Source organism: Alexandromys fortis, unplaced genomic scaffold (genome assembly GCF_014885135.2).
Source record: "Alexandromys fortis isolate MF-2015 unplaced genomic scaffold, M_Fortis_MF-2015_v1.1 scaffold_26, whole genome shotgun sequence".
Classification (NCBI taxonomy): Eukaryota; Metazoa; Chordata; class Mammalia; order Rodentia; family Cricetidae; genus Alexandromys; species Alexandromys fortis.
In genome coordinates this window covers 7,065,391-7,092,490 of record NW_026067894.1, presented here as the reverse complement: position 1 = coordinate 7,092,490, position 27,100 = coordinate 7,065,391, and the positions used below count along the sequence as shown (strand labels likewise).

The 27,100-nt window shown below is 47.8% G+C and overlaps 1 protein-coding gene across 1 annotated transcript in view; it reads right to left on the bottom strand.

Moving 5' to 3' along the window:
• The window catches only part of Man1c1 (mannosidase alpha class 1C member 1), a 142,664-nt gene that overhangs the window by 113,752 nt on the left and 1,812 nt on the right, over positions 1 to 27,100 (bottom strand). The window lies entirely within an intron of this gene.

Here is a 27,100-nt window from a genome sequence, read left to right as displayed (position 1 = left end):
TGAATGGCCAATAGCTAGGCAGGAGGTAGAGGCAGGATGTTCAGGCAGAGAGAGGAAGTAAGTGATTATAATCAAGGCCCAGGGGAGAAGCCAGGAGAAAGGGAAAGGAAACAGGAGGTACAAGATGGAAGAGAGGTAACGCCACGTGATAGAACGTGGATTAATAGAAATGGGTTAATTTAAGCTATAAGAGCTAGTTAGGGACAAGACTAAGTTATAGGGCAAGCTTTCATAATTAATAAGTCTCCATGTCGTTATTTGAGGGCTGGCAGTCCCGACAAGAAAGCACACTACAGTCATGAGCCCTTTCACAAACTCAGAACTGGACCAGCAGTAGCTAAAGACTTCCTAGCAAAAAACAATCAGATTACTCGTACTTATAATCCTAGAAATTGGCAAATTGAGGGGGCTCCCTGGCTCGTCAGCCTAGCCTACTTGGTGAGCTCCAGGTCTGTTCTCTGAGAGAAGAAAGACAACCAAGACTGTCCCCTGGCCTCCACATGGAGAGGCAGGTGACTTCCTGAAGTTGCTTCCTGGCTGCCCTGAGCCTGTGGAAGAGTTCATGATCACCTCAGAGAAAGCAAGTCAGAGGGCCTGCTTGACTCTGGGCCTCTCCAGCCTGGCAGAATCTTGTTACAGAAAGCAACAAGCAGTCATTCTCAGCCAAGAGATCCTCCAGCCTGGATGCCAGGAAGAGAAAACACGGTGAAGTGGCCTCAAGTCCTAAGACGAGCTCTTGATTTTAAACCCAATAATAAGACTCCCGAATTTGAACTTCCATACCAGTAATGAGAGCTACTCCACCCTAAACCCAGATAGGGGACAGTGTAACTCACTGTCCCAGTCAACAGACGAACCAGTACAAACCACAGAAGTTACTGGTAAAGCCCCAAACTTTAAGGATGTCTTTGTACACAGAGTGGATCAGTGAAGCCAATAAAGGCAGGTAAAAACACAGGGTTAGATCCTAGGAAAGCCAGGAAGACCAGAGACCTGCAGGTGGGGCTACTTAAGTCTCTGCGGGCCTTCTCCTTTTTCCCTACATTCTGTGGATTCACACACTACTTGAAAAAAAAAAAAAAACTTGAGACTTCTGATATTCAAAAGATACCATAAAATCGGCACGTCTTGTGCCACCATACTATGGGCTTGTTGTGATGCCAAAGACTGAAGCCTAGAGTCCCCAGTGGTGATCCCAGGAGCCTGCAGGAGACCTACCTACTCAGCCCGCACTTCCTACAAAGAAATGGTGCCAAAGGTCCTTTAGAGCCTCAAGGGCCTGAGTGGCCTGGGGGTGCACTTCCTGAGCCTCCAGGTAAAAACTCAAGTCAACTGAAGTTGGGTTCCTTCCAAGTATGTGCTTGGCACAGGGAGTTGGGGAGAGCAGATACTAGTGAAATTTCGGGGGAAGTAGAGGAGGGGACCCAGCCCTGTGTGCTGATTTGGATTCTACTGCGAAGTTGCTGCCGGGGAGGAGACAGGTAGTCAGGGAAGATTGACAGTTTGGGGATTAGTGTGATGACAATTAACCAAGTTCTGCTCCGCTTCTCTTTATAAAGAAAACTTCCCCTTCGCCGTGCTCTTAGCATGCCATGTTAGAAGAGAGACGTCTCCATGGCAACCGCATACACATTTAGTGATGTGTCACTGGATTTGTGTATGCACAGAGGCACATTAGGGGACTTTTTTTTTTTTTTAATGTGGCAAGAGAAATAGATTTCATAATTGAATGCTGCCCTCAAGTAGGGTTTACCATTTGCTCCAAGTCAGGGATGCTAGATATGCCTCACCAGACTCCGAGCTGGACTCGAAAATCTTGGGTAGAGTTCAGAGCAGGGCTCATCTCTCGGGGAGGCCTGCTGGCCACAAAGGGGAAGGACAGATGGGGGCACAGCCAGGGATCAAGATGGCTTCAGCAGACCAGGGAAAGCAGATTCACCTCCCATCTGACCAGAGCCTGGGGAGAGAGAGAGTTGGCAGCTTCAGCACCCGACATGGCCTGGCTTCTAATTCCTCATGAGCCCAAGACCTTCCTCTGTTCTGACAGAGAGAGCGCAGGCAGAGATGACCACAGGTCTCAGACCTGTGAGGCACCTCAGGGAACAAGCATAACAGAAAGAATTGCAGGAGCCAGGAAGCGCAGGTCCGTGCCCTGGTTCTGTCTCCCTCGTGGTGGCACTGTGACCAAACCCATGTTCTTCCTAAGCCTCCATTTGTACAACGGGGACACACTTCCTGACAGCCACATGAAGCTGAGGCAGAGAACAGAGGATTGTCTGAAAACCCACACATGGCTGAATTCCAACCCTGTTTCTAGGACAGTGTTGCCCGGGCTCATGGGCCCCAAAGGAGGTCTCCATCAGGTGCCCCCTGGTGTCTCGGGCCTGGGAACACCAACAGACTCCCCAGCTAGCACTGCTGTGCTGAACCAGGGCTACTGTTGACGGCCTGATGATCCCAGGTCTCCCTAGGAGCTGCTGGTCAACTGAAAGCTAAGAAGACAGCCCCACGGAGCACCTTCCTCGGCCTCACAGACCCTGGTCTCAGACTTCCGGGTCCTTCCCTTGTCCTGATTTGTGTAGGCCAGCTCCTCCTAGCCTCTTCAATATTTACTCTCTCCTCACTCAAACTAGACCTTGGTTTTTACTGTCCCAAAGGAGTCACCAAACAAATAAAAAAAAGGGGGGGGGATGTGATGGGGAAGCTCTGTTAACCAATCACACCCAGTTAAGGCGTGGCTACCTGGAAGGGAGCAAGAAAAATTGAGAGGGATCAGGTGCATGTTCTCTCTGCAGACACAGAGGAAGTCAGACTCCCCATTCTTGTGGCATGAGTTTCCCATTATACCCATTAAAAATATAATTGTTATCCTTAAGCTGGCCTGGTTATTTCCCATATCGAGCTAATTCGCTACAGGAATGGTGTGGGGAGATGATTTAGTGGGTAAAAGTGCTTGCTATGCAAGCACAAAGAACTGAGTTTGAACCCCTAAACGCTATAGAAAAGTCGGACACACGGCACCAAGGTCTGTGACCCCAGCACTCCCACCAGAGAATAGCAGGCAGAGCAGGACAATCTCTGGAAACTTGAGGATCATGCAGAAACTTCAGGCATAGATAGCCTAAAAAAACAATAAGAAAACCCTGTCTTTAAAAGTTAGAAGACGAAGAAGGACATCTAAGTTTGTCCTCTGACTCACACGCAAGAATCCACACATGTGTGCAGATGCACCCCTACACGGGCAAGCGCATATGCACATGCAGATATCCACACGCGAGGCACTCACTCAGCAGCCTGCAGTTCCCTGGTGTTATCCAGACACATGTGCAGCTTCAACTGAAGCAAGTCTGGAGTCTACAAAGCCCGGGACCACGAGGAGGGATGTTGGTTCCAAGTGGCCTGGGACTGTGTGGTAGGCATTAACTGAGTGTTCGGGACCAGATCTAGCAGCTATGGAAATAACAAGGGATAGAGTCAAAAGCCATGGGCTTTTCAACTTGGCTGGTGAAAAGGCTCCAGGATCCTCTACAGCGCGGACTCTAAGAGGACGCCTTTCTGAGGGACCTGAGCAAGCCAGCACCAGCAGAGGGGAACACATGGCCATTGGAGAGTCACTTCTCATTTTGCGGTAATAAACTGGAATTGACTAACGCTGGCCTGGTCTCACCCTGCACCCAGGGGAGCCAGCAGGGTTAGTGCTAGTATTCAGACTTCAAGATGTCTAAACCGCTAAAGACAGAATCTGGGCAAGACAGAAAAAGCAAACTTCCTGAACATCGTACCCAGACGGGTATGTGGGAGCAGAGGTGTGGCGTTTCCCAGCCATCCCCCAACCCAGGAACCTATCTTCACACCCAGGTCAGACTCAGGAAGCCAGGCGACCTGGACGGCAGTGGGGAGCCTGTGACAGTGAACTGCCTAAGGAAGGAGACCTCCTTTGTGTGATGCATCCAGGAAGCAAGCCTCTTCGGTGATGGGGCACTGGGTCTAAGAGCACACACCGTGTGAATGGGGAGCTCTGGACACTGACGGGCAAGAGTGGGAAGGAATCTCCTTGGCTACCACCAGCTTGTAAGATTCGCCTTTGCTCTTTTACGGTCTCTTCTCCTGGAACAAAATGAAGATGAAGCTACACACTCTCACTACACATGACTTCCTCCCTTCTCCTGTGCGTCACCAGGCCAGAGACATGCACACCCCATTTCCCAAAAAGGGGGAGGCCTGGCTCTGCACTTCCAGCCACAGAGAGCAAACATGGTGACACAGACCTGGAATCTCAACACGTGGGAGAGAAGGCAGGTGGCTCATGAATCCTAGGCCAACATAGTTACATAGCAAGACCCTATCTCAGATAGATAGATAGATAGATAGATAGATAGATAGATAGATAGATAGATAGATAGACAGACAGACATACACACACACACATGACCAAGTGTGGTGATGCTTGCTTGGAACCCCAGGACTTGCAAGGAGGATCAGGAGTTAGTTCAAGGCCAGCCTTGTCTATATAGCTAGTTCAAAGTCAGGTTGGGTTGGAGGAGACCTTGTCTCAAGAAAACCAAATCAAACAAAGAAACAAGGAGCAGCCTGCAGTGGTTGGCTCAGTGGCAGCCCAGCAGAACGGTCACATGGCTGTGCTCAGTGGGAGGCTGCAAAACAGAGAACTCAGGCACCAAGCTCTTCTCAGCTGACATCATGCCAACAAATGGTTTCAGTCTTTGAGAGTGAGGAAGGAAGAACGGATTCGATGACAACAGAAGACTGTAGCACAAATTCTAATTGCTCTTAATAAAAGCCAGGAGTCAGATATTAGGGGGTAAAAGCTGAGAGATCACTGAAGCAGTGCAGCCAGCAACTAGAGAGACCTTTTACCCCTTTTACCTCTACCAATGCTCAGATCAAAGGGGCGATCCTGTCCTCAGACTGCATCCTCTGTCTGCTCTGAGCTCCTGCCTCCTCCCGCCTTATATTCCTCTCCGCTCAGCCGCGTCATTCCTGTCTCCACCTCCCTAGTGCTGGGATTAAAGGCGTGGGATCCCAACCTCTTGGAAACACCTTCATGTGAGCTCTGTTTCTCTTTTAGACAGATTCAATCTTGTGTAGCCCAGGGTGGCCTTGAACTAACAGAGTTCCCTCTGCTTCAGCCTTTTGAGTCCTGGGATTTAAGGTGTGTGCCACCATTCCCTGGCCTCTAGTGGCTTAGCTCTTCACTCTGATCTTCGTGCAAACTTTATTTGTTAAAATGCAAACAAAATATCACTAGAGGACTATCTTCAGTTAGCCAGGAGAGAGGTGAGATGGAGGGACCAAAGAAAACCAAGGCTGAACTGAGGAAAACCCATGGCTCCACTCTCTCTTAAGATTTTTAAACTTTTATTTATGAGAGAGTCTGCATGTGTGTGTGTGTGTGTGTTGTATATGTGTGTGCCGTGTGTATGTGCCATATGTGTGTGCCGTAGGTGTGTGTGCCATATGTGTGTGTCATTTGTGTGCCGTGTGTGTGCCATATGTATGTGTGCCATATGTGTGTGCCGTAGGTGTGTGTGCCATGTGTCATTTGTGTGCCATGTGTGTGTCGTGTGTGTCCCATATGTGTGTGTGCCGTATGTGTGTGCCATGTGTGTGTGCCATATGTGTGTGCCATATGTGTGTGCCATATGTGTGTGCCATATGTGTGTGCCGTATTGTGTGTGCCGTGTGTGTGTGCCGTATTGTGTGTGCCATGTGTGTGTGCCATATGAGTGTGCCGTGTGTGTGCAGATAGCTGTGGAGGTCAGGAGAAGGCCTTAAATCTCCTGAGCTGGAGTGACATGTTTGAGCCCCACAACATGGGTACTGGGAATGGAACTCCAGTCCTCGGATGAGCAGCCAGGGATCTCACCTTCTAAGCCATTTCTCCAGCCACTGACTCTTCTAAATCTTGGTGCTCCCAAAAGCGTTGGCCCCTGCCTTTCTGTTCAGGCACTCCTCCAAGGTCTTTGCCAGGAGCCTTTAACCCCTGACAATGACTCCAGCAACCAGACCCCTGCCTCCAGCCACCCTGCAGAAATGGCTGCTTCCATTTCACAAGCCTCTCGCGTTTAGTGTGTCTAGAACTAGCCTCATGGCTCTTCAGCAGGCAGACACCTTGGTCATACCAAATGTCACCCCACAGGCACCACCTACCAACCTCTCCACAACCTGCCAACCCCAGCCTCAACTCTTCCAGCCCACATTCCAGCACCACTAATACTGCCCCAAATGTCACTCTCTCCCTCAGCCCTCAGCTTGTCCGTCCTCTGTATAAGCACACAAGGAACCTCCACGGGGCCACCCCTGTACGCCTGCGGCTGCACACAACCTACAGGTTCCACGCGGTGGGGGTGAAACCATACCTTCCCGGCTTCACGCCTGGGGCTGAATGAGGTCAGTCCCCAGGAAAAGTTGAAGCAGAAGGGAAGGAACGGAAGGCAGCTAACATTCCTTTCACCTTCAGCTCAAGCACATCCATCCAGAAAAGGTCTGGGGCTGACCTGCTTGGCAACACGGAACAGCTCTGCAAATCCCAGCAGCCACAGGAGGGCAGTTTTTAGGGTAACTGTGACAGAGGGGGAAACGCACAAACAGCGGCATTTCAAAGGACTGCAACCCCGAGACAGAATGAAGGGGTGAGGGGAGAGCAGCCTGAGCCTAGAGGGCCCCCAGTCCCTCTCCCACTTAAGGAATGGCACCCACCTGGGAGAACTGGCGGCGACGGACCCAGGCAGAAAAGCTTCGGCATCTAATTAAACATTTCAGACTCCACTGCACATGAGCGAGGAGCCTGCGTCCCCCACGGAACCCTGACAAATGAGTCGTTTCCAATCTATCTATCACTATAGCATCTGGGTACCTCGGGAAGATGAAAATAAGACCAACACATAAATGAAAACCAATATACAAACAATCGTCTCCCACATAGGCCTCCAGGAAACCACAGGCACGGCCATCTGCCAAGACGCCCATCACTGCTTCCTGCAGCCAGCAGCCCCCGTGTAAGCGGGGCTTAATGCGAGCTCTAACAACAGAGACTTCTCCTCTGAAGCCTGACTCTCCACTGCTGCTTCTTAGCTGAATGTCCACCCCTCCAAGCTGGAAGGTAATCAGGGAGGGACAAATGAGATGTGTTTTTATATGCAGCATCCGCCAAGGAATTTGCTAGAAATAAATAGTAGGGAGAGAATGAAGAAAGATTGCGAGTTGGCTGGAGGTTGAGAATTTGCAGATTTCTTACACAGACATGGAGATCTGTAAGCTGCCATCCTGATGCCCTGGAGAGAATGCTTCCAGAAAGCAATAGTACATTCTCTGTTTGAAATTATTTCTCACCAAGTTTATTTGAAAAGAAGTAGATGGAGTCCTTTATGCCATGACGACTCGTGGGAGTTGGGGGTCTCTCCAGACTCCATTTGGGCCCCTGGGATCGAACTCGGGTTGTCAGGCATAGCAGTAAGCACCACTCCCCAGCCCAGTGGTAGAATATTCTCAATCAGTCCCTGGTGGCTTACACCACAGGTAGCCTCAACAGCCTGGGTCACACCCAGCATGGCAAAAATGAGGTAACAGCAGGACCAGAGGTGGCTTCCCCTCTTAAATGTCCCTTTCTCCTGCATTCCACCAGTTACTGAATTTTATAGCTAGCAAGCTGCCCTGCCGACCACAGGCTATCCAGAAGCCAAGACGCAGTGTACAAAGACCGTTCTTGCCAGTCAGAAAGCATCTGAGACCACAGCAGGAAGGCAGGCAATGACCCCGCTGTGAGCACTACTCCTGGACAAGCAAATATTTTCCTCTCGGCAGTTTATCCTGTCCGCTCCCCCACACACAAAGATTTAGGTGGGACAGGCAAATATTTAGACAGCTAAGCAATGCTGCTCTGCCTCTGGGCATCTGTTTGTGCGAGGAAGTGACCCGCGCCTGTGATAATATTATTCTATCAAGCTCTGTGAAGCCAGGGGATCGCCTTTGCCCTTCCTTTAAGCCCACTGTGCAAACGAGACTCCATGAAGTGTCTGTATTTTCAACCTTTTTCTTAAAGTTTTAATGAATCCGAGAGATCAAGGGAACAGCATGTACTCTCGGCTCAGGAAAATTTGGCTTTAACGGAGTCTTTGCCCCAGCTTTTCCCTCATCCAATCCCGGTGCGAGTTTTACATATTAGACAATTTCCAGCAACTCCCTTAAATAAGGAAAAGAGAACTCTACTTCAAAAGGAGAGAGAGCCTGGACTGCAAACAACCCCAGAACAGGGATGCCTGGTGTACCTCAGACCCACCTAAGAAGTGTCTAGAGGTCCAGCGGCTACACCCAGACCAATTAAGTCTGCCTCTCTGATTTCATAAAAGGAAGTCGCAGTAGCATTTACTAAAAGCCTACATGAGATTCTAGAAGGCAATAAAAGCCAGAAGCCGCAGACGACTAATTCTTTTGAATACCTAAGAATATGACATTTGTACCATGTCCCATCCCAAAGCAGAAACGAGCACCGTGGCTTTCGGATGATGTCATGAGAATGTCAACCTCGAAGCCAGAAGGCAATGTCTGAATCCACAGAACACAACGAAAACCTATTGGCCTGTGGCCTGCTGGTCACTTTCCTCTTGGAGTTCTGTCAAGGGTGAGCCAGGATTATAGTCCTTGCTCTAAATATCACAGTCTGTTGGATGGATCAGCTCAACCCTAATGGGATGCCTGGGCTCTGCTACAAACACACAGACAGGGGATATATGACCTGATCATTCTAGGATTAGCATCATTCATTCTGCAGACCACCGAGAGACTATTTTTATTCCTAATTTAATTTTTTTAATATTTATTTATTTATTATGTATACAATATTCTGTGTGTATGCCTGAAGGCCAGAAGAGGGCGCCAGACCTCATTACAGATGGTTGTGAGCCACCATGTGGTTGCTGGGAATTGAACTCAGAACCTTTGGAAGAGCAGGCAATGCTCTTAACCACTGAGCCATCTCTCCAGCCTTCCTAATTTAATTTTTAATTATTTTTGTTATTGTTGTTGTTTTGTTTTTAGAAACAGGGTTTCTCTGTGTAGCCCTGGCTGTCCTGGAACTCACTCTGTAGACCGGGCTGACCTTGTACTCAAAGATCCACCTGCTTCTGCCTCCCAAGTGCTAGGAGCAAAGGCATGCGACACCTCAGCTCAGTTTAGTTTTATTTTTATGTGTATTGGTGTTGTGTCTGCATGTATAAGTACCACATACATGAAATGCCCTCAGAGGCCAGAAGAGGGTGTCAGATCCTCTAGAACTGGAGTTACAGACTACTGTGAGCTGCCATGTGGGTGCTGGGAATTCAACCCAGGTCCCCTGGAAGAGCAGTCAGTGCTCTTAACAGCTCCACCCCCGCCCTGAGGATTCCTACATGTATGAGTGGCACTAAGTCAAAGGTCTCTTCTTAAAATTTATTATTTAAAATGTATTATTATTGTATAATAAATTTAAAATTTATTATTATCATATTTCTGCATATGTGTGTGTGCATGCACATGTTCACAAGCACAGAGGTGCACACGTGGAGGTCAGAAGACAACCCTTAGGAGTCAGCCTCTCTCCTGCAGTGGGATCGGGCTTCTGTAGAGAGAGGAACAGCTTTTACCCACTTAGCCAACTCACCAGCTCTCAGCATCCTTCTTTGTCTTGCATTCATGTAGACCTCGAGTTCCCAGAAGAGGATTGTACAAATGGTGCCCAACGTGTGAACAACTGCATCCACACAAAGTCTGAGGAGCTTGGGAAGTAATTATAGACAGAAAAGAATAGAGTGAATCATGACTTATTGATAGCAGTGTTTTCTCAGACGGGCTCTGTTTGCTAGAGGCAAATGTGTCTCATTGAAGAAAGGCTTCCTGACTCAGCTTTAGCTGCAAAACCTTGCAGCTCTTTAAGAGGTCCGGCCATGAAACACTTAAACGGTGTTGATAAAAGCTGACTGCATGCTTTTTGGTTTTCAGCGATAGCAGGACAAAAGCTATGTCGTTTTAAAATGCCGGCTATCTGAGCTGTCCTGCCATTGAAAACCTGACTCTTTGAGGCAGGAGGTTCTGCTACAGAGAGAGTATTTGAGTGTTATTTGTGGACACACTGTTGCAGTTTGCTTGCTGGCAAGGACCTTGAAACACCATAGAGTTGTGGCAATAAACATGGCTCTGGCTGGTACCTCCACCATGAGCCTAGAATTTCAGAAAGCTAAGGAATGGGCTGGATCCAGCCATCAAAAGCCATGGCTTTAATCCTACCTATATTGCTTAGCAAATTAAAGACTCATGTAGTCAGAAAAAGAGAGATCCAGTAAAGAGAGATTCAAAGACTAAGGAAACCTCTAAATGGTTTACAGTGTGTTAAAAATATATGCAGGCTAAAGGCTAAAATCCTTAAAATAAAAAAGAAAGAGAGTAGTTGGGTGTATTGGTACACACCTTTAATCCCAACACTTGGTAGACAGAGGCAGGCAGATCTCTGTGAGTTCAAGGCATGGTGGCACATGCCTTTGATCCCAACACTTGGGAGGCAGAGGCAGAGAGACCTCTGTGAGTTTAAGGTGTGGTGGTGCACACCTTTAATCCCAGCACTTGGGAGGCAGAGGCAGGTGGATCTCTGTGAGTTCAAAGACAGCCTGGTCTACAGAGTGAATTCAAGGACATCCAAAGATACACAGAGAACCTGTCTCAAAAACCCAAAAATTAAAGGTAAAAATAAAGAAATGGAGGTTAAAATAAAGCCACATAAAGATGAAAATTACACAGAGAATCTTGATACTCTATGTTATTATGCTCTCTTTGAATTGTTTGAATGCTGAGGAAGGAGCAACAGCTGCTAAAAGATACTTGCTTATAAATGCTGCTGAATTAATCCAAGATAGGTATTTTGAAAATACCTTGACTTCAAAATTGAAGTCAAAATGTATGTTACTTTGGAGAAGAGATTTTGCTTTTGTTTCCACAGGAAATGAGAGGCTGTGGATTCATTCTGAGTTAAGAAAAATCAGGTTTGTTATCAAGGAAGACCACCTGAGAAATCTCTGGTAGGAACAGATGGCCCGGATATCTGAGTTCTACATCCAGAACAGATTAAAGACTGCTGTCTGAGATGATCAAAACTCACAGGATACTCCAGTCAGGACTAGATTATAATTCTAAATTTTCTTTAGGTCCCCATAAGATTATCAGCACCCCCAACCAGCAGGAAGTAGCCTGGAAAACTATGCCCACATTCCCCAAAAATGGACTATGGATGTTATTTTCTTTAAAAAAAAAAATGGGGGAGGGGTGGAATGGTGCAATTCTGTATTCTGTCAATTATGTTTTAAATAAACACTGATTGGCCAGTAGCTAGGCAGGAAGTATAGGCAGGACAACCAGACAGGAAGTAGAGATGGGCCAATGAGAACAGGAGTATTCTGGGAAGAAGGAAGCTCTTCCTGCAGTCCTGTCCAGACACCAAAGAAGCAGGATGTGACCTGCCCCACTGAAAAAGATACCAAGCCATGTGGTTAACATAGATAAGAATAGTGGGTTAATATGAGTAATAAAAGCTAATACAAAGCCTGAGCTAATGGGCCAATCAGTTTATGATTAATGTAGACTTCTGTGTATTTTCTTTGGGATTTACCGGCTGTGGGAACTGGGAAGGACAGAAACCCCAACAAGCAGGCCCTCATGTTACACCTCCTGTTCCTTCCCCTGACACCAAGCCTAAAAGCACTTTCCACTGAGCACAGGAACCCCACAATGTAAGACATAGGAAACCTACAACGTACACCTCTGTCCATTCTGCTTGGGTGGATACCACTCTGGTAGTCTACTAGAAGAATAACAAAACATGACTATGGGGAGGTTCCTAAACAGTGCCGCCCAGAGAGCACTGTGTGCCCCACCCATTCCCAACTACAGTCTGGGAGCCCAGAGAGCACTGGGTGCCCCACCCACTCCCAACTACAGTCTGGGAGCCCAGAGAGCACTGGGTGCCCCACCCACTCCCAACTACAGTCTGGGAGCCCAGAGAGCACTGGGTGCCCCACCCACTCCCAACTACAGTCTGGGAGCCCAGAGAGCACTGTGTGCCCCACCCACTCCCAACTACAGTCTGGGAGCCCAGAGAGCACTGGGTGCCCCACCCACTCCCAACTACAGTCTGGGAGCCCAGAGAGCACTGGGTGCCCCACCCACTCCCAACTACAGTCTGGGAGCCCAGAGAGCACTGGGTGCCCCACCCACTCCCAACTACAGTCTGGGAGCCCAGAGAGCACTGGGTGCCCCACCCACTCCCAACTACAGTCTGGGAGCCCAGAGAGCACTGTGTGCCCCACCCACTCCCAACTACAGTCTGGGAGCCCAGAGAGCACTGTGTGCCCCACCCACTCCCAACTACAGTCTGGGAGCCCAGAGAGCACTGCGTGCTCTACCCATTCCCAACTACAGTCTGGGAGCCCAGGGAGCACTGGGTGCCCCACCCACTCCCAACTACAGTCTAGGAGCCCAGGGAGCACTGGGTGCCCCACCCACTCCCAACTACAGTCTAGGAGCCCAGGGAGCACTGGGTGCCCCACCCATTCCCAACTGCAGTCTCGCCAATGCTGCAAGCTGCTGGAGTCTCCAGACTGAGATGCTGTTTTCCTGCCAAAACAGGAACGTGTCTCTTTTATAAAGGGTTTCCTTGCACAGTGAAGTAGCAAAATCGATTATATTTTACTTGCTGTTTTTAAAAAGGTGTACTTCTGAAAGGAAGGAATGAAGGCCTTCATTTCCCACTGATTCTTATCATTAAAACCCAAGGCCACTCCAAAGGTCTCTAAGGCAAGGGACACACATAGGGGATGGCTCGTGGAGAGCCAGAGGGATAGAGGATTGTGATTTAGGTCAAGAGCACACACACACACAGGAAAACATAACAAAGGCTGGAATGCCTTCCTGGAAAGTAGCACTTACCAGCAAGGTCCAGGTTTTGCTTTCAAAAAGCCCACACCAGGAATGTGGCAGAGGAAAGAGGTCTTCAACAAGAGATTTGGGACTCAGACACAACACCTTCCCCTCCCCAAAAGAGACAAATAAAATTAAAGGCAGGTTGGGTGGGATATACAGTGTTGGCTACATTTGTATCAACTTGATACAAGCTAGAGTCACCATTGTGAAACTGTTTCCATAATACTGTTCTGAAGGCAAGTGGCTAATGGTGTGGAAGGGCCCAGTGAATTGTGGGTAGTGCTACTCCTGCACAGGCGCATATAAGGAAGGCAGCTGAGCCAGCCATGAGGAGCAAGCCAATAAGCCACACTCCTCCATGGTCTGTCTGCTTCAGTTCCTGCCTCCATGTTCCTGCCCTGACTTCCCTCAGTGGTGGAGTGTGACCTGAGAGTTGTGAGCTATAATGAACACTTTCCACCCCTATGGTCAGTGTTTTATTGTAGCAGTAGAAACCCTAAGATGGATGATATCTACTTCAGCTGGAACTTTTGAGAACACACCATGGAAATCCCTCAGTAACTCAGCAACTGAGCTTATGGGAACTTTCTTTCCTTCCTTCCTTCCTTCCTTCCTTCCTTCCTTCCTTCCTTCCTTCCTTTCTTCCTTCCTTTCTTCCTTCCTTCCCTCTCTTGCTCCTTCCCTCTCTTCCTCTCTTTCTTTTTTAATGTGGAGATTTATAAACCAAATCTCAGAGGTCGTCATTATGCTTAGGGTAAGGAGCCCAAGAAAGTACTTGACTGTTTATGAGACCCTGAGAGGCAATCACAGTAATGTCGGCGGGAACACCATGGACCACTAACACATCTATCTCTAAACACAAAGAAGAAATGAATAAAAATGCACAAATAATTTAAGATGTGATCAGTCAGAAGCCAGGAGCCCTTCCCAGAACCCCATCATTGTTTAGTCATAGTTTCAACAGAAAAGTCATATCATACACACACACACACACAAAAAAAATCAATCAATCAATCAATCAGTGAGGTGCTTTAAATACCACAGTGTGCTTCAAACTGTCCTTGATTCAGGAGTCATCAGAGGTCTGCCTGCTGGCGCTTATCTATCAGGGTAACTAGCGAGACTAAATGGTTCCCTAGCCAACCCCAGGTTAGAAAATGACAAACCTGGGAAGTAGGAAATAGCATCAGAAGACAGGAAGGAATGCTAGCATGAAGGGGGAGGGGAACCAAAAGCAGGTGAAGCTAGAATCTCAAGGAAAGCAGCAGCCACAATGTTTAATAGAGAACCACAAATGGCTGGACAGAGAAGCTGGAGGGCATTAGATGACCCATAACTAGGAGACTCAGAGCCAGGGTAGGTGAGGACAAGAAGGCATGCTGTGAAATAATCCTTTTGTACACTGTGAAGATTTGTCGCTGTCATTGGTTTAATAAATAAGCTGACTGGCCATTAGCTGAGCAGGAGAAAGTTAGATGGGAAAGCCAAACTGAGAATGCTGGGAAGGAAAAGGGTGGAGTTAGGAGTCACCAGCCAGATACAGAGGGAACTGGAAATGAATGTGCCGTGCTCATAAAGGTGCCACCATGTGGCAGAGTGTAAATAAGGAACCGAATTAACTTAAGATATAAGAGCTAGTTAGTAATAAACCTGAGCTATTGGCTGAGCATTTATAAATAATATTAAGCCTCTGTGTGGTAATTTGGAAGCAGCTACCGGGACAGAGAGCAGGTAGCCAGGACAGAAAAACTCTAACTGCAAAGGTTAGAAGGAACAAACACAAACACTTTTTTTAAAAAGAGCTATTATAAAGATATACTTTGTATTTAAAGGAAAATATACAATGAGCAAACACCTGGGAAACAAAAACCTTTACAAACAGAAATTAGAAAAGTAAAACTATTCCAAGTTTAAAAACCTACCTGTTAGATAAAGGACAAGCTACACACAACAGAAGAAAAGCTCAATGAACTTGGAAACAGATTTAGCCAAATGACAAACACTGAAGTTGAGAGAGGCTGAAAACAGACCTCTAGGGCAGTGTCAGACAATCTAAGTTATATGTCACCAGACTTCTAAAGAAAAAGCACACAAATTGGATGAAAAAAAATGTATCTCAAGACATGTGAACTTTTTATTTTTCCAAGTTGGTAGAAAAATATCAAACCATGAAATAAGATGAACAGTTCCTCCCCCCCCCCAAGCCAGGCTTGAGCCCATCTTTAATCCGAGTGCTCAGAAGGCAGAGGGAGGCCAAGTTCTGTGCGTTCCAGGCCAGCCTGGGCTGGTTAGCAAAGACCTTGACTTGAAAAATACAAATGAGGGTCTGGAAAACTGTCCAGCAGTTAGAAGCAGACTGCCCTCCCAGAAGCCTAGGTTTCAGTCCCAGCACCCACACATCCACTCCCAACTACCTATAACTCCAGTTCCAGGGGACTGACACCCTCCTTGGGCCTTGGCAGGTGCAAGAACACATGTGGGGCAGAGACATACAATAAGATATCTATTCAGGCAAAAACACTCGTCCATATAGAAATAAATGTATTTTTAGAATGAATGAATGAGCAAAATTCCAAAATAAAATAAAATGAAAACACTTTTAGATCATCAAAAACTGGAGGAAGCTGTCGTCAGCAGAGTTCAATACCCGAGACGCCACACAATGGAAGGAGAGGGCTGACTACTACAAGTTGTTCTCTGACCTACATACATGTGGCATACATGCACACAAAATAAACAAAGGACAGTTGATTCATTAAGAAGATACTGTAGGGCTGGAGAGATGGCTCAGAGGTTAAGAGCACTGGCTGCTCTTCCAGAGGTCCTGAGTTCAATTCCCAGCAACCACATGGTGGCTCACAAACACCTGTACTGAGATCTGGCGCCCTCCTCTGGTGTGTGGGCATACATCAAGGCAGAATGTTGTATACATAATAAATTTTTTTTAAAAAAAAAAAAAGAAGATACTGTAGTAGGAGACTGCTTGTTTGTTCCCAGCTGCCCAGACCTGAAAAATTACACAGAAACTATATTAATTACAACACTGCTTGGCCAATAGCTTAGGCTTCTAAATTAACTAACTCTTACATCTTAAACTGACCCACTCCTATTATTTTATATTTTACCACAAGGCTCTTGGTTTACCAGTAAGGTTCTAGGGCTTCTGCCTTCTTCTGCAGCTACATGGCATCTCCCTGACTCTGCCTTCTTTTTTCCTCTATCTCTGCTTGTAATTCCCGCTTTGCTCTATTCTGCACTGCCATAGGCCCCAAACAGCTTCTTTATTAACCAATGATAATAAAATATATTCACAGCATACAGAGGGTAATCCCACATCAAGATACAATATTAAATGTACATATATGTACCGGTTAGTTTTATGTCAATTTGGTACAAGCTGGAGTCATCAGAGGAAGGGGCCTCAACTGAGAAAATGCCTCCATAAGATCAAGCTATAGGCAAGCCTGCAGTTTTCTTAGTTAGTCATTGATTGGAGAGGGCCCAACCTCTTCTGGGTGGGGCCATTTCTGAGCTAATGGTCCTGGGTTCTATAAGAAACCAGGCTGAGAGCTGGAGAGATGGCTTAGAGGTTAAGAGCATTGGCTGCTCTTCCAGAGGTCCTGTGTTCAATTCCCAGCAACCACATGGTGGCTCACAACCATCTGTAATGGGGTCTGGTGCCCTCTTCTAGTCTGCAGGCATGCATGCATACAGAACCCTGAATATATAATAAATAAAACAAAAGAAAGCAGGCTGAGCAAGCCTTGAGTAGTACACTGGTAAGCAGCACCCCTCCGTGGCCTCTGTATTAGCTCCTTCCTCCAGGTTCCTGTCCTGTTTGAGTTTGTCTGACTTCCTTAGATGTGGAAGTGTAAGTCAAATAAACTCTTTCCTCCCCAACTTGCTTTGGTCATAGCCTTTCATCACAGCAACAGTGACCCAGCAAATAACTAAAATAAAACATGATGCACAAATAGAAACAATTCAAGTAGATATTAGAGAATATTTATCTCAGTGGGCAATGTACAAGTGTGAAAAGTTGAGTTTGGATTCCTGGCACACATGTAGAAAGGAAAGCTGGGTGTAACACACACATACACACCTGTAACCCCAGATCTGAAGAAGCAGAAGACCAGGCTCTTTCTGATCAGTCAGTCTAGCCAACCTGGTGAGTTCCAGGTTCAGTGATGCGAGAGGACTGGGCATGTTGGTGCACACCTTTAACCCAGCACTCGGGAGGCAGAGGCAGGCGGATCCCTGAGTTAGAGGTCAGCCTGGTGTACAAGAGCAAGTTCCAGGACAGCCAGGGCTAGAGACCCCATGGTGGGGGTCTCGGACTCTGACCTCCACACAGGCATGCACAGGTGAGCACACCTGTGTACACAACTCTATATACATGCAAATACCACATGCACACAATGAAAATATTAGACCCTGATTCTTAGAAAATATCAATAAAGTCAATGAACCGCTGGGCGGTGGTGGCTCACACCTTTAATCCCAGCACTCGGGAGGCAGAGGCCGACAGATCTCTTTAAGTTTGAGTCCAGTCTGGTCTAGAGTGAGTTCCAGGANAAAAAAAAAAAAAAAAAAAAAAAAGAACTCAACAGAAAGAGACTGTCAATTTCAGGAAAGAAAGAAAGAGCACAGAAGAATCCTCAAAACATTAGAAGAAACTGAGACTCCTGTGAAGAATTTGAGTCTACAAACAACTTGTATGTGCTAGACAAATTTCTGAAAAATCAGCAAAGCTGTCACAAGAAGAAGAAATTCCAAATCACTTTCTGTCTGCTATATGACCAAAGTCATAATTTTTAAGACTTGTTTTAGTTCTGTGTGTGTGCGTGTGTGCGTGTGTGGGTGTGTGGGTGTGTGGGTGTGTCTATCTGTGCAGGTGAGTGCAAGTGCCCAGGGTGGCCAACAGGAGGTAGGAGAACCCCTGGAGCAGGAGTTACAGACTGTTATGAAACCTCCTGACATGGTGCTGGGAACTGAACTTGGGTCCACTGGAAGAGCAGAACGTGTTCTTAACCACTGGGCCATTTCTCCAGCCCTCCTGACGAAGTTATGCCAACCTAGGCATCCCAGCAGCTTTACCGGTGAATTCTATCAAAACTGAAGATACGAACAACATCAAAACCCAAATTTTCCCGGGGGTAGGGCTACAGCTCATACTAAAATACTTGTCTAGCACAAGCAAAGCCCTAGATTTGGTGTTCAGCACTGAAAGGGGGGAAAATATTAGATAAAAACCGTGTGTGTGGTGCACTCATTCATGTCTGGAACCTGTAATCCCTCCACTTGGGAGGTGGGGCCAGGAGGGTCAGAAGATCAAGGTCATCCTCAGCTTCCTCAACTCCCTGTGAGTTCAACACCAACCTGGGTTACATGAGACCCATAAAAAAAAGTGCACACACAACACACAGTTCTTTTTGGATGCAAAGAGGAGAGAACCCATCTATGAGGCTGTCACAATGTTGACACCAAGAAACAGATAAGGATTTTTTTACCATAAAACTACGGACACCTCAAAGTATGGGGGCATCAAGTGCTGGCTTAAAACACCTTTTCGATCACCCTGCTTCACCACAGTGACAGGATTAAAGAGGAAGGCAGTGTCACCATCTCCACAGATTTAGGAAGAATAGCTGATAGCATTCGGTCCCAAAGGCACCAGGACAGTGGCTCGGTCCATCCCCAGAAGCCAAGCAGTGGGGCACACTTGTAACCCCACCTCCAGGGGGGCAGACTCGGGTGGGCCCCCCAGGCTCACTGCCCAGACAGCACAGCCTACTTGGCGAGTTCCAGGCCAGTGATAGACTATCTCAAAAGAACAGAGAACAGAACCTAAGCAATCACACCCAAGGTTGACCTCTGGCTTCCACAGGCACACAGATGTGCACACAAACATAAAAAAACCCTCTGAGCACACTAGGAATACTGTGGGAATTTCTTTGGCCTGATAAAACAGAAACCTATGTCTGGGGCTGGAGAGATGGCTCAGAGGTTAAGAGCACTGGGGCCAGAGGTCTTGAGTTCAATTCTCAGCAACCACATGGTGGCTCACAACCATTTATAATGAGATCTGGTGCCCTCTTCTGGTATGCAGGTATACATGCAGGCAGAATGCTGTATACATAATAAATAAATACATCTTTCAAAAAAATAGTCCTTTATACTTATAAAATAAATAAACAAACAAACCTATGTCTGACATCATGAGATGTCTTTTTTTGGTTTTTCTTTATTCTTTTTCCTTGAGAACAAGAATAAGGCATTGCTGGGCAGTGGTGGCGCACACCTTTAATCCCAGCACTCAGGAGGCAGAGGCAGCCAGATCTCTGTAAGTTCGAGGCCAGCCTGGTCTACAAGAGCAAGTTCCAGGACAGGCTCCAAAGCTACTCAAAAAAAAAACCCTGTCTCAAAAAATCAAAAAAGCACACACAGAGGGCAAGATCTAGATAGTTGTTATGACAGTGTTCTGCCTGCCTGTATGCCTGCCCGCCAGAAGAGGGCACCAGATTTCATCATAGATGGTTGAGAGCCACCATGTGGGTGCTGAGAATTGAACTCAGGACCTCTAGAAGAGAAGCCAGTGCTCTTAACCTCTGCGCCATCTCTCCAGTCCCGGTGGCACTCATCTTTAATCCCAGCACTTGTGAGGCAGAGGCAGGAGGACCTCTGAGTTCAAAGCCAACCTGGTCTACAGAGTGAGTTCCAGGACAGCCAGGGCTGCATTGAGAAACCCTGTCTCAACCTCTCCCCTCAAAAAAAGGAGCTGTGTTAGGTAACTGTACTTACCTAAACAACGCCTACACCCCAGAGCTGTGGAAAAGAAGAGAATACACAAGACCAGCGAGGACAGGTGATAGTCCTGGACCCTTCGGGACACGGTTGCGATGCACAGCAGTGTGTATGAAGACCACAGAGGTGCTGGAGAGATGGCTCAGCGGTTAAGAGCATTGACTGCTCTTCCATAGGTCATGAGTTCAATTCCCAGCATCCACATGGTGGCTCACAACCATCTGTAATGAGGTCTAGTGCCCTCTTCTGGCCTGCAGTCATACACGCAGACAAAATATTGTGTTCATAATAAATAAATAAATATTTAAAAAAAAAAAAAAGACCATAGAGTTACCAAGAAAGTTTGGTGGTGGGATGCTACAGAAAATGACCGAGGTAAATGTGAGGAGGGGGTGAAATAATTCCCTATTAGTTGTTGACTGAAAAATGCAGCTGATTGGTGAAGGTTCACCAGGAAAGGAGCTGACCCAGAATGTGCCAGACAAAAGCTCGATTGCTATTCATCTACCAAGGAGGGCACTTGTCAAAATGCCAAAGTTGCTGGAGAGAAGGCTGAGAGGTTAAGAGCACTGGCTGCTCTTGCAGAGGACCCAAGTTTGGTTTCCAGCACCCACATCAGGCAGCTCACAATCACCTGTAACTTCAATTCCAGGGCATCCAGTGCCCTACCAAGGACACATGTTTGCACATAAATTCATGCACACACACACACACACACACACTATCTTTAAGGGGGAAAAGCCACAAATTTGACTTGCAAAAGTTTCCATAGACAGTACTAAATCCCGTGGCCAGACACTGTAGCTTTCAGTTCCAGTTAAAGAAGCCACTGCTGGGCTGGAGAGATGGCTCAGTGGTTAAGAGCATTGCCTGCTCTTCCAAAGGTCCTGAGTTCAATTCCCAGCAACCACGTGATGGCTCACAACCATCTGTAATGAGGTCTGGTGCCCTCTTCTGGCCTGCAGGCATACACACAGACAGAACATTGTATACATAATAAGTAAATAAATATTAAAAAAATAAAAAAAATAAAGAAGTCACTGCTGCTAAGCAGTGGTGGTGCACGCCTTTAATCCCAGCACTCGGGAGGTAGTGTCAGGTGGATCTCTGTGAGTTCAAGGCCAGCCTGGTTTACAAAGTTCCAGAACATCCAGAGCTGTTACACACAGAAACCCTGCCTCAAAAAAACAAAACACAAAACAAGCAAACAAAAAAAAAGAAGAAGCCACTGCTGAAGTGAGAGACAGCCAGACCCCAGTGTGGGGAAGAGCTGTGCTGCAGAACCTGTCTCCCAGATCTGGGGGGCTCTCAACCCAAATCTTAGAAAACAAACCTTGGGGGAGGCCAACACATACCTGTAGCTGAGCGATGGCACTGAGGCCTGTGGCTGTGTCTCCCTTGAAAGGCTTGGGTGACAAAATAGGGCTGATGAGCACATTCTCACCTGCAGACTGTGTTAGGAGAAAGAGACCTGGTGCTGGTGGTGCACGCCTTTAATCCCAGCGCAAGCAGAGGCAGGTGGATCCCTGTGAGTCCGAAGCTAGCCATGTCTAACAAAACAAGTTCCAGGACAGTCAGGGCTAAACAGAGAAACCAGGTCTGGGGGTAGGGGATAAGATCTATGCCTAAGCTGGGTACTAACCCCAGAGAGATGAGACATGGAGGAGAAAGAGGAAGGTGAGACTAGGGTCCTCTGGCTGTCAAAATTCTTTGAGGCGTCTCCATTACCAGCCATGGAAACACGGAGCCAAGAAAATGTATTGTTTCCCCCCCCCCCAGTTAAGCAAACATTTGTGTATCAAACCTCTGCCTGAAGCGGGTGGGAAAGCAGAAGCCATTACTCTCTGATTGAGCCTGGTGTTTCTGAAATGCAGGTACAACAAGCTGTAATAACAGTCATTCCTGGCTTGTAACATTCGGATATGCTCCGTATGGAGTGCCTGTCCTCAAGACGTGTGATAAACAGCTGTGTTTTCAATCAGGGCAACTACTGTCCTGAATCCCGAGTTCCTCAGTCCACTGCTAAGCAGATGCCCATGTTGCCAATGGACACATGACAGGAAAGAGTTTCCTAAAACTCCTGCCCTATCCTACCCCTGCTGCCAAATGACGATGTCCCCAAGCTTGGGCGCCAACACTCTCAAGGCCTGGTGCCCACCAAGATTACCAAGCAGCTTCCCTGTGCCAGGCTTTGCCATCTACAAGCCTGATTTATTTTTTTCAATAAGAGAAAAGATATAAGACCTTCTGAGCAAAGGATGCCTAATATACATCACAATATTTATTTTTGGTGGAGGAATAGATCGGTCTTGCGGGAAAGCTGAGGAAAAGGCATCTTGTGAACATGGATGTAAATCAGTCACTCTGAACACCTTGGGGAATCTATATTCTCACCGCCCCCCACCCCCACCCCGCTAACTCTACTGTGAAAAAAAACCGCTGACTTCTTTACAGGGATCTTTTTATTTGTTTCTTGTCTAACACTAAAGACAGAGTTAAGGATGTGAGGCCCAGGAAGCAATTGCTTCTCTAATGCCCAGTCTCCCAAAAGACTGGCAACCCAGAGAGAAGGTAGAGAGACATCGATCTGCAGGTGTTAACGGCGGCTGGCCGCTGAGGCACGAAGTTCTACGGATGAGTTGGGAGGGTGTGGCTTGGCTCAAGATACAAGAGCCTCCCGAGGGATGTGTCCAGTTATTACAGCTTGTCTCCACAAAATCAAATGAACTACATAGCAAGGCAAGAAGGAAGCGGAGGAGCAGAGAAGGCACAAAGTATCTCCTATGGATCTGCAAGCCAGCTCTTCGAGGCGAAACCATCTCGGTCTGAGCCATCCCTAATATGAATCACCCCGCGCACCTCCCAGACTCCAATTCACATGCTACAGAGAACACAGCGCCTTTTCATTTTCTTACCTGTCCCTGGTCCCAGTGATGATAAATCAGAGACACAGAGAAACCACACATCACTAATGAACCAGCCTGCTAATGAGAAGCAAAGATCACTCGCCAAGATGACAACATCACCTGTCACAGCCAGCAATATCCTGGAGGCTTGGGGTGGCAGGCCCCAAGGGCAGAGCCAGGGACACATCTTGCCAAGCCAAAGGCACTTTGGGACCATTAAAAGCATCCTCCAGTCGCCTGCTATCCAGGCAGGAAAGGGTTCATTCGCCTCCGCCCCTTCAAATCAGCCTTGAAAAATTATTGATACTTCTAGTCAACCTCTTGGGTGGCTGAGCCATTAAGCCCTTAAACCTGGCTGGAGGTCCCTGTCAGCCTCCTCTCTCTCTCTCTCTCTCTCTCTCTCTCTCTCTCTCTCTCTCTCTCTCTTTCTCTCTCTGTGTGTGTGTGTGTATACATGTTGGGGAGGGTGCACACGTACAAATATGCATGCATATAGAGGTCAGAGGTCGACCTCACGTTTTTGGTGTTATCCATCCTGCTTTTGCTTTTCCTCTAAGAACGGCAATTCTTTCCACATTTATTTAGCCTGTGGGGAGCCGTAGCGCCACAGCTCCTCAGTGATGGCCAAGGGACAATTTTGAGGAACAGTTCCCTCATTCCATCATGTGATCTTAGAGATCAAAGTGAAATTGTCAAGCCTGGCAGCAGGTGCCTTAACATGGTCTTTTTTTTTTTTTTTCATAAGGCTGACTGGCCAAGAAGTCTAAGGATCCACCTGTCTCTACCTCTCCGTGACTGGGGTAAGGACACACCACCAAGCTCTGCTTTTTGACATGGATTCTGAGGTTCAAACTCAGGTCCTCAAGAACTTCACCAACTGACCGATCTTCCCAGACATCTGAGGTAGGGTTTCTATTGCTGTGAGGAGACACCATGACCACACAACTCTTATAAAAAAGGACAACACCTCACTGTGGTGACTCGCTTACAGTTCAGCATTTCAGTCCATTGTCATCATGGTGTGCATGGCAGCATGCAGGCAGGCATGGGGCTGGACAGGTAGCTGAGAATCCTACATCTTACAGGCAACAGGGAATTAGCTGTAACACTGGGTGGTATTTTGGACACAGGATACCTCAAAGTCTGCCCCCTCACACACACACACAGTGATACGTGTCTTTCAACAAAGCCACGTGTCCTGACAGTGCCACCCCTGTGAGCTTATGGGGACCAATTACATTCAAACCACCACACCAGCCCAAGTCACAGATCTTGAACAAGCTGAACCAATATTCAAGTATGTGGGCCAAGTAAACGCCATACCAGAGCCAAGGACTAGGGTTGGTTTTACTGTATCAAGACCAAGTCCCAGACCACAGTCAGAGGTCAGCCCAGGCTGGGTTCTTCACAGGACTGTGTGAGGTGACACAGGAGAGTCCAGGGACAACTGGACAATGAAGCAGAAATTCAATCCAGGTTCTCTTTGCCCAGACAAGCACTTCAGGAAGAGGAACCAGAAGGAATGGTTCCTTCCTATATTTTGTCCAAAAGTAACATATGAGCTAGAAGGACACCCAAAACCAGAGACCAGTATTGTGATCCTAGGTTGACCATTCCGTTTGACAAAAGCCCCCTTCGTTGGGAGGGACCCATAAGGTTTTTCAGATCAGCGACCTCCCTACCATCACGAACTCAGAACAGTGTAAATTATTTCTCTGGAATGTGATGCTAACGGGGATCCCATCCCCAACTCTTACCTATGTAATAAAGCCTGGGCTTGAATCCACAGACCATCCGCCAATGGACAGGACTGCCATTCCCTACCAAACATATCTGACCTGCAGCCCTCGGGCCACACAGGTCCCAGGATAGCCGTGGATTCATCCCAGCGCATATGGAGATGCTACCATACCACAGAGCTAAAAGGCATCCCTGTGGGTCCACACGCTCCTCAGAGCTGGGAAAGACGCCGTTAACAAGCCTGTCCCCTTTGCATTCCAGCCAGCACCTTTGCCCTTCACAAGCACAAGCTGTAGAGCCAATCATCCCCATCTCCCAAGTTCAGTAAGAGTGCTGGGAATAACTAAATTCATCAACATTTAGATAGTTATTAATGGGTACAAGCTAGGGACACAACAGTATCAATCACTGCCACCAAAACCATCACCACACGATTACACTTGACCTCATGGGACTAAGAGGTGCAGGAATGGAGAAAGTCCAATTACTAAGGTGTCCCTGACTATCATAGAAGTCTACAGAGGGGCCAGAGCTGGACCAGTGTCCACCAACAGCCTACCACCTTCTCTTTCATCCAATCCTATAGGAAGGTCCAGGAAGGAAGGGATGTAGCTTGCCCAAAGACAGACAGCGGGCAGCTGAGCTAAGACACTGACCCTTGTTCTCTTGGGTTCCCCCACACACACTCCAACACATTGCCTTCTCCAAGGTTCCAAAACTGGGAGGTGATGAAGTATTTCCTGACGCGTGGATAGCCAGAACTTGCAACTTCAACCCATCTTATCAGCACAGGCTTCGCACCCACATCCATCTCTCAAACCAGAATCTTCACAGATACATTTACTCGATCGGGAGCCAGAGCGTCCAGTTACCTTTCATTCCCATCTATCACCCTCTCTGATTCTGTCCCCATGTTTATTTTCGCTTTAAAAAAAATCTCATCTCATAAGAACAGGGCTCTTTATATCTGATGCTAGCTCTCCTTTGCCTTGGGTCTAATCAATCCGTGTCTGGAAATAAACAAACCAGACACAAATGCCACGGTCCCTTTTTGGAAAACAGGCACCTTTAAAATGATTCAGTCCTAGGCATGACACAGAGAGAGGCTGCAGGAGAACCACGCACAGACAGCTCCAGTGGTAGTCCTGTGGATGCCTCCTCCGGCGGGACAGCAGGGACAGTCACCGTCTGTTAACTTCTAAAGGACTCCACCCACCATGTCCAGAAGGGAGATAATGGGCAGGGTTCAAAGTCAAGCACCCCGAGAAGACCACAGGTCTCCAACCACGACTGTGACTACAGCTCAGCGCCCATCACTCTGAGGAGCTTGCAATCTCCAAGTCAGAATGAGAAGGCTGTGGAAGAGCAGCTGCAAGGACCCACGAGCACGAGCGACAGCCAGGGTGTAGGAGATGACACACCAGAGATGAGGATACCTGGCTACAACGGGGGCCTCCTCCCACTGTGTTACTTCACACCCACCTGTAAAGCATAGAGTGCTCGCACCTCCTACCAGCCCCAGTCACTGCAGAGAGTGCGAACCCCAGCCTCTGCTAGTAACAGAGGCTGACTCTGCATGGACAGAGCCAAGTTCCTTCCTAGCAGTCGGGCTCACTGCCGCCACCCGCTAACCACCGCCGCCACCCACCCACCCCATCAGGGAGGCTCCAACCCAGCCTTGCAGAAGGGTTGCTTTACCTCTTCCACACTAGTGAATTCTCAATCCTTTTGGAGATCTTTCTGACAGTTTCTTGGCAGCTCTAGGCATCCCAGGAGAAACAGCATGCATGCATGCGACATATGTGTGATTGATTTCACCGGGGGTTGCAGCCCACCAAGGAGGTTCAGAAGAGTGTAAAGAGGGCCTATATTGGGGAGCAGCTTTGGGAAAGGGAGAGGCGAGTGGCCCAGGTGAACTGGGTCTTAAGACAGCCCCTTAACCGAAACAGGAGAAATGACATCTCCTGCTTAACTATTGCAAACTCTAGTCTTTGGTTACCCTTTGAAAGTTGAGTGAGAACTGGGGAACTGCGAGTTGCTCATGCGCACACGTGAGCATGCACACATCAAGGACTTAGGTTCTGTGTGACTTCACATGTTCTGTGATTGCTTCTTGAGAGCTTCCAACAGGGCTCTGCACAGTCCAAGCAGGCATAAATGGTGGCGCTGGGAGGAAGGGCAGCTCCCACACGGGAAGAGGGTAGCCAAGCCCTCCGGTGGCCCGAGTAGATCTTGGCCGAGTAGGGAGAGCCTAAGGGTGCTGCCGGTTCTCTCTAGAAATGGTAGCAGGCCTGCTGACTTCCTGCAGTAAACTCAGAGGTCCAGACTGAAGCAGAGCTTTCCTTCTGGGTCCCCAGGAAAGGGAAAGCATCCTCTTCTTTCCAGGAAGGAGACCCTGGCCCATTGCTTGCTCATGTCCCCCTTGTGGCCCGGGGGTGTCACTGCAGGCCCCTCTGCTATGCTGGCCACACAGAGTACTCTTAGCTGGGGTGGGGCTGAAGATTCAGGTACCTTACCGATGGCATCTGGGCAACTGTCTGCAAGCCATGTCTAGGCTGTGTTCGCTTTTGATGTCTTAAACTAAGACTCTGACTCAAAGTGATCCTTCTAAATCGCTCTGTGTCCAGTCCTTACAGGGAACCGGTCCAAGACCCACCTCATTAAGTCAATAACCCCAGAGTTCTGTAACA